Here is a 13,140-nt window from a genome sequence, read left to right as displayed (position 1 = left end):
GTTCTGCTTCTACGCTTAAGTTGTAAAAGCTAAGGATTTGAGGCTGAAGAGCTGGTCTCAGGAGACCTGGTTACATTATTAGATTAGAAACCTGTATACAGAACATTGCGAAAGAAATGCTACAATCTCATTAGAAAATAGTGAGATTAATATTTCAAAGACCTAAGAAACATTGAAATGACAGCAGAAAAGGACCAATGGCCCATCCAGTCTGCCCAGCAAGCTTCCCATGGTTGCATTTGCCGCGCCGTGCAGGTTACCCCCATGTTTATCAGTCGGTGCTGCTTGACGTGCTTTGCTTATGGACTTGCCCGTAGAAGCAGTCCTGTGGTTTTTCCTTAATGTCTGCGCATCAGTACCCAGACTGGGAAAACGTCATGACTCTTCTTGGTTGTCCCTGAATCCAAATTTCTCTTTCCTTTCAGGGTTGTGTGTTTAAAATCGGCGCGTGTGCAGAAAAGTTTGCCATGTACAAGGAGGGCGTTTTGTGGGTGGGGTTTATAAACGGAGGGCATGCACACATCATCGGACCTTCACACTGCTTTTAATACCAAGTCACGGATCTTAAATCTGACCTCTTGTCTACAGTTTACGGATTGGGAGGGTGGATGTGGGTAAACTGGTGAAGGCCTGGGTCAACCGGTGGAGTTCTCAGCCAACTGGGGCTTGGAAGTATATGCGGAAGTATTTTCATGAGTGAGATAGGTGCCGACATCAACCAACTTCATTAAAATACCTGCCTTCACGCATCAACAGAGGGTTACTTGCATGCACGTTCCGATTTTTTGTTTGTTCATTCTTATATCCTGCAATTTAGAATAAAATTATGCTATGCAGATTTAATATGTAAAACGGGTGTCTAAACTCTACAGATGCCTGCATTTAAAAAACCATGTGTGCGCTGAAACATGCATGTTCGTTCAGGGTGGTAATATATGGTATTTTATAAACTGTATGGCTCCTGCCGCCCTGCTCATAAAATGCAGGCAGAACCTGAGTTATGCACACTATTGAAAATTTCCCTCAGTGCTGTAGTGCAAAGGACTTATGATCATATACACTAAACTGGTCTGAGAATGCATTAGTGCTAAATGCACTTGTAAATTGTAGTACCTGGTATCCAAATTAGTCTTCAGCAGGCACAGAGCAAACAGTACTGTGCTCTGTGTTGGCTGAAGCCTAAAATGTAACACCTGCTTGACCAGGTATTGAGCCCTTTATATAGCATACATACTAAGCAGTTGCTGCCGACATGCATTACGGTTCCAAGATGGAGGAGGTATGGCTGATAGAACAGGAGCAAAGGGTTCTGGGAAAGGGGAGCAAAGGGTTCTGGGAAAGGGGAAAAGGGAGGAGGAGGCTAGAGATGCTCCAGGGCATGAGGACAGCAACAGCAGAGAAAAGCAAGAAGGCAGCAGCATGAGCCATGGATCTTCGGCAGAGAGCACCCTGCAGCAGCTACCAGTGGAAGAGATAATCTGCATGTACAAAGATCAAATCTGACGTCAGTCCTCAGACAGCCAGGTCTCATACATATACCATTCCTGGTCATCTCAAACTGTTGAGCCTAATACATTATCTAGCCTTTGGATCTTTCAAACCACAGTGGCTGCAATTGGTGGGATGGAGCAAAGCACTTTTTCCAGATGTTTCCATGCACAGATGAAATGGGATGTGTATTCAATATCTGAATCAGAGGCAAGAATGACAGGATCTCAGAAGGGATTTTTATAATGTTGCCAGCCTCCCTAATGTGATGGGTGCTATTGAATGCGCTCACACACAGTGCTTGCAGCACCAAGTGAAAGTGAAGAGTCTTTCAGGAACAGGAAACCGTTTCATTCCCTGAATGTGCAAGTGGTGTGTGTCATTCACTTGTTTACATGCATTACGGTCACCAGATATCCCAGGGCCTTCCAGGACTCCTTTATCCTGTACCACTCCATTCTTTTTGGCCAACTCGATTAGGACTATGATGGCAGAGGTTGGTTGCTAGGTAATAGGGATGTGCAGTAGGGACGGATTCGTCTCATTCGGTATTCGGATTCATCAGGACCCAAATCCGTTGCATCCGTTCTCATGGGACCCTGATCCGTTCATTAGTTACATATGTATTCATTTCCCGAAAAAACCCCCATCCCAACCCTTTAAATTTAATTTACTACAACCCCCCACCCTCCTGCCCCCCCCCCCCCCCCCAAGACTTTCCAAAAGTCCCTGGTGGTCCAGCGGGGGGTCCTGGAGCGATCTCCTGCACTCGGGCTGTCTGTTGCCAGTATTCAAAATGGCGCCGATAGCCTTTGCCCTTACTATGTCACAGGGGCTACTGGTGCCATTGATCGGCCCCTGTCACATGGTAGGAGCAATGGACGGCCGGCGCCATCTTGTGCTCCTTCGTGGATCAGTGCCTTACCTTCCTGCTTTCACCATCTATCTACAGCAGTACAATAAAGCCTCTGTCCTTTCTGTGTCTGCTATCTGTGTCAGCCTATCGCAGTGGTTCCCCACGGGGTTCCTCCCTGTGGGCGGAGTCATCTCCATTGCGACCAAGGGTCCACAGTGCCTCAAACACAACAACCTCTTTACCTTTTTTGCAATTCTTTCTCCTGCTTTTCCTGTTTTTCTTTCTTCATCTCCCTCAGTTTCACCAGGTATTCTTCCCTGTGTTCCTCTTTTTGGGATCCTTTATACTTCCTGAATGTTTTTCTTTTTGCCTTTATTTTTTCAGCCACCCCCTTTGAGAGATAAATCAGTTTTTTTTTCCTTGTACATTTGTTTACTTTCCTGACATCTAGATTTGTTGCCTTTGTAATAGCTCCTTTTAATTTGGACCACTGTTGTTCCACCTTGCCAATTTTCTCCCAGTCTTCTAATTCTTTCTCCAGTACATCCCCATTTTGTCATATTTTTGAAATTCAGAACTTGGGTCTTCATGTGACTTCTGTATGTCTTATTTGTGATATCAAACCATACCATCTGGTGATCACTGGTACTCAAATGGGCACCTGTCTGGACATTAGAGACATTATCCCCATTAGTGAGCACTAGGTCGAGAATCACACCCTCCCTCATTGGGTTCCATTACCATTTGTTTGAGCAGAGCCTCTTGAAGGGCATCCACTATCTCTCTATTTATTTATTATTATTTATTTTTAACTTTTATATACCGACATTCTTGCATTAAATGCAAATCATGCCGGTTTACAGTGAAACAGAAAAAGCAGGAAAAAATTCCTTAGTCGAATACAATGAAACAGCTTAGTTAACAAAGGAAACATAAAAATACATTTTTACATATACACAAAGGTTTGCACGAAGGGGTGCACAAAGGGGAGAGCCCCTTTGTCGCGCCCCTTCGGCGTGCGACGCCCGGCGCCTGGTGTTGAGGCTGTCTTAACTGTCCGATGTTAGTGATGTCATGGGGGGGCGGGTCTAATGATTGCAGCACTTACATCGCTGCTTCTTTCCAGTTCCAGGTGAAGATCAAGCTGTTTCCTTCACTTCCCCTCCCATGACTGTGGGGTGAGAAGCGCTGCAGGGTGCCCCTTGATGTTATCTGGCTTCCCACACGCGACGCCTGGTGTTGAGGCTGTCTTAACTGTCCGATGTTAGTGATATCATGGGGGGGCGGGTCTAATGATCGCAGCACTTACATCGCTGCTTCTTTCCAGTTCCAGGTGAAGATCAAGCTGTTTCCTTCACTTCCCTCCCATGACTGTGGGGTGAGAAGCGCTGCAGGGTGCCCCTTGATGTTATCTGGCTTCCCACACGCGACGCCTGGTGTTGAGGCTGTCTTAACTGTCCGATGTTAGTGATGTCATGGGGGGGCGGGTCTAATGATCGCAGCACTTACATCGCTGCTTCTTTCCAGTTCCAGGTGAAGATCAAGCTGTTTCCTTCACTTCCCCTCCCATGACTGTGGGGTGAGAAGCAGATTCTGCAGAAGGGATATTCCAATCCACATCCAGCAGAGTAAAATCTCCAATGATCAACACTTCTCCCTTCTTTCCCATCTTTTGGGTGTCTTTCACCAGATCTCAATCTAGATCTTCAGTTTGGGTTGGAGGCCTGTAGACCATGCCAGTGTAAATGGAAGAATCATTGTCTTGTTTTAGGATAGCCCATAATACTTCCTCTCTATCCCACATCCCTTGCATTTTAGTTGCATTGATATTGCTTTTGACATAAAGTGCCACTGCTCCCCCTTTTCTGTCCTCTTTGACCTTCTTTAACAAGTTATAGCCCGGGATGGCCATATCCCAGTGATAAGACTCCATGAACCATGTCTCTGTGATGGTTACAATGTCTAAATCTGCCTCCACCATTAGGGCCTGCAAATCTGGGATTTTGTTGCCCAGGCTACATTTGTGGTCATAACTTTCCAGCTTTCCTAACCTAATATTTCTAGGAGCAGGTAAATCAAGTGATTCTTCTTGAGAATGCAGTAACCAACCCAGTTTGTACAGAATAATCAAGCTAGAAAGGTATAATGGAGTTCCCCATCACAAAGCATCCAATTTTGAATTATATTCTAAGAGATATTGGAAACCAGTGTAGATCAAACAATAAAGAGTAGCATGATCATATTTTTTTTCTAAAAATGAGTTTGGCTACAGTATTCTGCAATCTCCTCACTGGAGATGATGTTAGACCATAAAAAGGGCGTTACGGTAGTCAAGACGTGATAAAATGAGATGATTTATTTATTTATTTATTTATTTATTTATTTAAAATTTTATATACCGGCATTCATGTTGCAAACACATCATGCCGGTTTACATATAACAGGGGTGTACAGTGAACAATTCAATAACCTATTGTGTAGAAGGAAGCAGTTACAAATAACAAGGTAAAAGAACTGGGAGGAGAGAAGAAAAGGGAGAGAATAACATTAGGTATAGGTATTTACATTAGTAATAACATTTTTACATGTGGAAGTGGTAGAATCTGGCTGAATAGAATTAATCGGTGTCCGGGAAAGCTTTTTTAAACAGCCAGGTCTTAAGTCTCTTCCTGAAGGTTGGGAGGCTGGGCTCCTGTCTAAGGTCCGGTGGGATGGAGTTCCATAGAAGGGGGCCGGCTGTTGAAAAGGCCCGATCTCTCAAGGTAATGTGTCTGGTAGTTCTGGCTGGGGGCACTTGAAGAGATCCTCTGAGTGTGTCTCTTGTTGGTCTGGAGGAGTTATAAATTTGGAATGGGAATTGTAAGTCGAGTGGGGTGAGTTGATGGATGGTTTTGTGTATTATGGAAAGAGATTTGTAGAGGATTCTAAAGTGAACAGGCAACCAGTGGAGATCTTTTAGGATTGGAGATATATGGTCCCTCCTCCTGGAGTTTGTCAGTAATCTTGCCGCAGCGTTTTGTAACATCTGGAGGGGTCTAGTATAGGAGGAAGGTAGGCCCAGTAGGATAGAGTTACAGTAATCGATCTTAGAAAAAATGATAGCTTGTAGAATGGTTCTGAAGTCCTGAGTGTGGAAGAGTGGTCTAATTCTTTTCAGAACTTGGAGTTTGTGGAAACAGTCCTTGGTGGTTCTGTTGATGTAAGCTTTAAGGTTCATCCGGTTATCAATTAATACTCCTAGATCTCTCACCTGTGTAGTAGTTGGGATAGTTGGAGGATTAGAGATGGCATTGTTATCTGGGGAGATGAGAAGCAGTTCTGTTTAGAGGAGTTTTAAAACTAGGTTTAGGTTAGCCAGGAGATGTTTAATTTCGAAGAGACAGTTTTCCCAGTGAACCAATGTTTTTGTGTAAGATTCTTTAATGGGTATCACGATCTGGATGTCGTCGGCGTAGAGAAAATGTTTGAGGTTAAGGTTGGAGAGGAGTTGGCAGATAGGTAAAAGATAAATGTTAAAGAGTGTAGGTGACAGTGAGGAGCCCTGAGGGACTCCTATGGATGCGTCCATTCGTGAAGATTCTTTGTTCTGTATCTTAACCTTGAAGCCTCTGTTGGAGAGAAAAGATTTAAACCATGAGAGAGCGGTGCCTGAGATACCTATAGAAGCCAGAATGGAAGTGAGAATGGAATGATTGACCGTATCAAAGGTGGCTGATAGGTCCAGTAGAATTAAGAGGAAGGATTGGCCTTTGTCAAGGCCCATTAATATGAAGTCAGACATGGAGATGAGGAGGGATTCTGTGTTCAGTGATTTGCGAAATCCGTATTGTGATTGGAATAGGATTTTGTTTTCTTCTATGTATTCGGAGAGTTGAGTATTGACAACTTTTTCTAGAATCTTGGCTATGAATGGGAGATTGGCGATAGGACGGAAGTTGTTGGGGTCTTTAGGATCCAAGTTGGGTTTCTTGAGTAGAGGTTTGATGGAGGCCAATTTGAGGTCGTCAGGATATAGTCCTTGGGAGAGTGAGCAGTTTATGATGTCCGACAATGTTTTAGCGATGGAGTCAGGGATGGCCAGGAGCAGTTTGGTGGGGATAGTATCCAAAGGATGGGAGGAAGGTTTCATTCTTCTTATAAGAGTTTGTATCTCTAAGATAGAGATGGGTTCAAGTGTTTCCAGACCATTGTTGTTGGGGGATGATTGTTGAAGAGACTGGTAAAGAGCAGGGTCGGTGGGATTAGAAGGCAGATGAGTTAGAAGGCTGTTGACTTTGTTGTGAAAATGAAGAGCAAGTTCTTCAGCTTTGGGTTGTGCTAGGTCGTTGGGAATCTCCTGTGGGATGATTTGGGTGAGATTGGAGACATAGGCGAAGAGGGCTTTTGCGTCGAAGATTAAGTGGTGAATCTTGGATGCATAGTAGTCCCTTTTGGATTTAGAGGTAGTTGACTTGTATTGATGGAGGGTGGCTTTGTAGATGGATCGTGTATTGGTGCTTGGGGATTTGCGCCAGTCGCTCTCTTTCTGTCTTAGATTTTGTTTTAGCTTTCTTAGTTCTTCCATGAACCATGGTTGTCTTTTGGAGGCGTTTGGGAGTGATTTTTTGGTTGCTAGCGGACATAGCTTGTCGGCTATGGAATCTGTGATGGCTTTCCAAGAGCGGAGAGCTGTGTTCGGGTTTGAGAGATCAATGGATGGAAGTTGAGAGGCTAGGTGTGAGCTGAGGTCTTCTGTAGAGCAGGATCTTCTGTATGGGAAAGATGGTGAGGGCCCTTTGGAGGTGGAGGGTTTATTCAATGAGAATGCGGTTGAGATAAGTGAGTGATCAGACCAAGGGACCTTCTTGCTTTTGAGGCGTGAAGAATGTTTGATGCCTGGGTTAATAAAGATAAGATCCAGCGTGTGGCCTGCTTTGTGTGTGGGTTTGGTAACTAATTGTTTGAAACCCAGGGCTGAGAGGGCTGAGAGAAAGGATTCACAGCTGGATGATGGGGTAGGGTTGTCCACATGCAGATTAAAATCTCCTAGGATAATTGCTGGAGCATCCAGTTTGATGAGGGTTGTGATTTCCTCTACTAAGGGGGAGGGGTCTGTCTCAAGGAAGCCCGGAGGGGCGTAGACGAGTAGGATTTGTAGTTGTTCCGAGGTGAAGAGACCCATTTCTAGCTTAGAGTCTGAGTTGTATGGGTGCTGGATGAACCCGAGGTCTTTTTTTGATGCAAATAGGAGTCCTCCTCCTCTTTTTTTCAGTCGGGGGATGGAGAAGATGTCGTAGTTTGATGTGGGGAGTTGGTTTATAATTGCTGTGTCCGTGGGTTTGAGCCATGTTTCTGTTATAGCACATATATCTGGTTTGGTATCAAGGAGATAGTCGTTGAGGATTAGAGATTTCTTGGACAGAGATTGTGCATTGAATAGTGAAAGTGAGAATACAGTGAGGCCTACGAGTTGGGTGATGGGTGTTATCAAAATTGGGGTGAATGATTTAAGGTTTCGGTGTAGCGCCTGTCGTTTGTGTTGTAGTATGAATGATCTGTTAGGTTTTCCTATTGCTGACAGGCTGTGTTGTAAAATAGGTATTGGGAAGGTGGGGAACATTTTAGCGTGTAGCGCTTGTGTTGTAGTGGTGCTGCGTTTGTGCTGTTGATGGACCGGGGGGAGAAGGCAGTCTTTGTGAGTCTTTTGCTTTAATGTAGAGTGCTGAGAGGTAGTTGTTTTGCTGTTGCTTGAGTGTTGTTTGCTCAGGATGGTTGCTTGTTCAGGATCGTTGCTTGCTGAATGCTTGTAGTATGGTTGTTTGCTCAGGATGGTTGTTAGCTGACTGCTTGCAGGATGGTTGTTTGCTGAATGCTTGTAGTATGGTTGTTTTGCTCAGGATGGTTGTTAGCTGACTGTTTGCAGGGTGGTTGTTAGCTGAATGCTTGCAGGGTGGTTGTTAGCTGAATGCTTGCAGGGTGGTTGTTAGCTGACTGCTTGCAGGATGGTTGTTTGCTGAATGCTTGTAGTATGGTTGTTTTGCTCAGGATGGTTGTTAGCTGACTGCTTGCAGGATGGTTGTTTGCTGAATGCTTGTAGTATGGTTGTTTTGCTCAGGATGGTTGTTAGCTGACTGTTTGCAGGGTGGTTGTTAGCTGAATGCTTGCAGGGTGGTTGTTAGCTGAATGCTTGCAGGGTGGTTGTTAGCTGAATGCTTGCCGGGTGGTTGTTAGCTGAATGCTTGCAGGATGGTTGTTTGCTCAGGATGGTTGTTTGCTGAGCACTTGTTGAATGCTTGCAGGATGGATGCTTGTTGAGAGCTTGCTGAGATGACACTGGCTGGGTGCAGTATGGTGCTTGCTGGGAGAGAGCTGGAAGAACGTGAAGCAAGATGGATGCTGGCTGAGTACTAGTGCAGCATTGGTGCGATGCTGCTCGGGGAAGTGAGGATCGAAAACGAAGGGGCGAAACAAAGGGGCAGGCCCCTTTGTCGCGCTCCTTCGGCGCGCGACGCTCGGCGCGTGGCGCCTAGCAGGGTCTGATTTAAAGCCCTGCCGGGCTCTCTCTGGTTGGCTGCCTTCTAGTTGAGGGCGGGCCTAGGCGCGTTTCTTTTTAGTTTTTCGTTCGCCGGAATCGGCCTCGGCAATCGCGGCTGGCGTCGGGGTCCCCCGGGTGGGGAGGCCGAACACTGACCTGACGTTCCCCCGGTGGGGCTCCGGCGCCGGTCGCGCAGGTCTTCGGTCGCCGCGTGGAGGAGGAAGAGAGAGATGGCGCCTAGCAGGGTAGGATTTAAAGCCCTGCCGGGCTCTCTCTGGTTGGCTGCCTTCTAGTTGAGGGCGGGCCTAGGCGCGTTTCTTTTTAGTTTTTCGTTCGCCGGAATCAGCCTCGGCGATCGCGGCTGGCGTCGGGGTCCCCCGGGTGGGGAGGCCGAACACTGACCTGACCTTCCCCCGGTGGGGCTCCGGCGCCGGTCGCGTAGGTCTTCGGTCGCCGCGTGGAGGAGGAGGATGATGAGTTAAAGTCTTAAGATCCGAAGAGTCAAGAAACGGTTTAAGACGATGAATCAAATGCAAAAAAGAAATGTGAACGCTGTAATAAATGTGAAATATGATTAAAGAAAGAAAGGGCTGAGTCAATATGAAAGCCCAAAGTAGTAATGACATTTGGATTATCAGATATAACAGGGGACGGAAAATGAGCTGAAACTTGTCTTCTGGAGAACCACATAGCCTGTGATTTATCTAGGTTGGCTTTTAATTTTGAAGAAATTAGCCAATTAACCACTTAACTCAAACAATTATTGAGCTTACTTAGAGAAATAGTAGATTCAAAATCACAATTAGCTCCCCCCTCCCCTGAAGCAGTTTTGAAAGGAAAAGTAGGTGCATATCTTCCCCCCAGGTTAAAGTAGCCATGGACTTTGTACCTGTGTGGGCACATCTGGAAATTTCCCCCATACACATTTGCGTACTGGATAAACCTGGCCCCATAAATGCACTGAGGTAAAGAGACCACCGGAACGAACAAAACGTGTGGAAATAAACATAGGACATTGACGGCAGATAAAGACCATGGGCCTAGCCAGTCTGCCTATCCATGCCAACTGCTCAGCTCTACAAGCCCTTCCAACTTTTTAACATGGTTATTGCTGAGCAGTCCAGGTGGAGCGTGAAGGGGAGTAATTTATTCGGTCTGAAAGCATTTCTTCTATGTTCAAAGAAACCAAAACGAAGCAAGAAGAGGCAGCAGCGGGTCCTCAGGCCTGGTTTCCATGGGAACAGCCAACTCCAGGCAGGCCTTGTTAAAGCCCCAGCACTCGCTTTTCACCCCACAATTTACTGTGCCATCAGTAAGAGCAGATACTATGAGCTGCCAGGATTTTTGGTTTATTTTTCTTTAACTTGGTCCCATTCCTGCTCAGAATGAGATGGTTCCTTTAAATTACCTAAAAATTAGCTGGTGGGGGCCCATGGTCTCTGTTTTTCCTCTTTTATTCCATTATATCCCAGCCCATGAACACTTGAGCCATTTTGGAGAGATTTGGCTGTTTCCTTTTGCTCTTTTGGGTTTCCAGCTCAATCAGAACTGGCCTTTGCTGGACATGTGGGACCATGAACCTTTTATTCACAACTACTCAGGAACTTTCCACCATTTTTTAACCCTCTTGTCTAGCCCAGTCCGGATACCAGGATGATGTTGTGGCACATTCACTGTACCTTCCGCTTAGGCGTCAGTCATTCACTCATGGAAGACTGGAGGTGGTTTAGTACAACTGGATTTACAGCAAGCTTCGCTCTGCAGTCTCCTTTTACATTTCCAGTTGCAACCCTCTGCATAGCACAGCCTCCATTTACAAGGTCCATATTCTGCAATGCAAGGAGCGGGTCAGCTATCCGGCTTAAGTTACTTAGATAACTTTACTCACATACAGGCCGATACAATAAGGACGCGGTAGAAAAAGTGCTGCAGTGCCGGGCGCCCGCTCGTTTGCCGCGCGCACAGTCCGGATCACATACCGCTCGAAACAGTATTTAAATGGCATGCAAATGCAAGCCGCGTCCAAAGCACGTCCAAGAAGCGTCCGTGAAGCGCAATCCATTTTACTGTATAGGCGCTATACAGCGCCTATACAGTATCCTGGGTGCGTTGGAACCTGTCATTTCAAATGACGTTTGAAATGACAGGTAACAGGAAGTGGATGGCTCTCCTACAGACCCCGCTGCCTTGAGCGCCCGGCGCCAGCAAGCCCCAGCAGCCGGCGATCGGAGGCAGGGAGTGCAACAAAGCACCCTCCTTCGGACGGGCAAGAGAGACGAAATTTCACAGTCCCAATCCAAGCCCCAGCAGAGAGAGATGAAATTTCACAGTCCCAAACCAAACCAAACCAAACCAACCCAATCCAAGCCCCAGCAGAGAAAGATGAAATTTCACAGTCCCGGGCAAACTTTCCCCCAGCCCCCGCTCACCTGCCCTGACCGCGGGCACGCAAACCCCCAGCAGCAGCAGTAGAAGGGCGTCGAGAGAGAGCGGCTTCAGCGGATCGGGCGCTCCCCATGCGAGGCGGCTTCCAGCAGCCCCGCCGGCGAAGGTGAGTACGTGCACGCCTGTACGTCCAATATGGGCGCTCAAGGCAGCGTAGGTACGTGCACACACGCCGTGACCTGAGCACCCAGCTGGACGTCGGAGGTCACGGCGTGCGCATATTCACCTTCGCCGGCGGGGCTGCTGGAAGCCGCCTCGCATGGGGAGCGCCCGATCCGCTGAAGCCGCTCTCTCTCGCCGCCCTTCTACTGCTGCTGCTGGGGGCTTGCGTGGCCGCGGCCAGGGCAGGTGAGCGGGGGCTGGGGGAAAGTTTTCCCGGGACTGTGAAATTTCGTCTCTCTCTGCTGGGGCTTGCCTGACGCTCGGATTGGGTTGGTTTGGTTTGGGACTGTGAATTTTCGTGTGAAATTTTGTAATCTACCGCCTACCCTGACCCTGGCGTTAGTGACTAACGCCAGGGTCAGGGTAGGCAGTAAATTAGCAGGTAAAAGACGCGGCAAGATAGCAGGTTAAAAAGGAGATAGGGCGCATGTTACTGTATGGGAGGGAATAGCTAATCGGATCGTTTACATACATATACATGCCGCGGGCGGAAAGGGATACGCGTTGAGTAAAAGAAGCGGTAAGGATCGGTAAAAACAGAAAGTGAATCGCGGGTTAGACTTACACGGCCAAATTGTGAGTACACAGCGGGGGTAACTGCGGCCGCGCTTTACTGTATCGGCCTGATATTCAGCAGAACACAGCCAGTTATACGTTCTGCTGAATATATCCAGAAAAAGTCCAGATTATCCAGATATCTTTTGGACTGATTTCCAGCATGACCAGACTAGCCCAGATAACCTAGCTGGATATCAGTATTATCCGGATAACCTAGCCACAATCCCAGAGCGCCCCTGATTTATCTGAGTAGGATCTATCTGCCTTATCCAGATAAATCAGTTATGGTGGAAAAGTCTGGACAAACCACCTTGAACAAGGACCTCTTACAAGTTAAAACCATCATGTTACTGTTTGTTTATGATTATGTGTTTGTTTTCGTCTTCGTGCTCTTATAATTGTTGTTCTGTGAACTTGGGATAGAGCGAGATACTTTTTTTTTTAAATAAATAAATGATGCCTGTTCCTGGTTTCCAATGGACAACGATCACCCATTTGGGGACAGTTCATAAGTATTTTAATAAATGAATGAATGCGTAGAACGGATGCAAATACAGAAAACATAAGCTCAAGGCCGGGAGTCTGTTTGGATGGGTCCCAGCATAATCGATGGCTCCTTAGGGTTTGGTAAATCCTTTGTCCTTTAATCTGCTGTAAAAAGCTGCTGATGTGTTGTTCTTGCAGTGTATCCTGAACGCCATATCAATGACAGCAGCAGAGGGACTGCACTGAGCAAACCATGTCCAATAATGCAGGGCTCCCTGCAGAACCTTAAACTGTAATCATCAGGCAGGATTACAAACGCCACGTTCCGTAGGGTGCAAAAGCATAAATACATCCGAAAAGTAAAGAACTGAACTGCAGCTCGAAGAAGTTTTAACGGCACCCGGGAGTAACCGAAACTGCCTGCATTAAAGTGTCTGGGTACACGGCTGAGAAGAATGTGCTCAGTTTCTAATGGATTATGGTGGTTTAATCACCCTTACAATCTGGTGGTTTATCGTCAGTCCCACCCCAAGGCCAGCCTGGTGGTTCTTACATGTCGAACGGGTTTTCAGATCCACAATAACGCATCGTGATGGAAGGTCTTTTCGGTACAGCCACTGGGGCTCCCATC

General features: G+C 46.7%; 1 protein-coding gene across 4 annotated transcripts in view; it reads left to right on the top strand.

Annotated features, from left to right (window-relative positions):
• Positions 1–13,140, top strand: part of CAMTA1 (calmodulin binding transcription activator 1) — a 1,058,760-nt gene that overhangs the window by 898,454 nt on the left and 147,166 nt on the right. The window lies entirely within an intron of this gene.

The sequence above is a fragment of the Rhinatrema bivittatum genome, chromosome 15 (assembly GCF_901001135.1).
Source record: "Rhinatrema bivittatum chromosome 15, aRhiBiv1.1, whole genome shotgun sequence".
NCBI classification, from domain to species: domain Eukaryota; kingdom Metazoa; phylum Chordata; class Amphibia; order Gymnophiona; family Rhinatrematidae; genus Rhinatrema; species Rhinatrema bivittatum.
The sequence above is the reverse complement of the archived record's forward strand: the minus strand, read 5'-3'. Positions and strand labels throughout refer to the sequence as shown.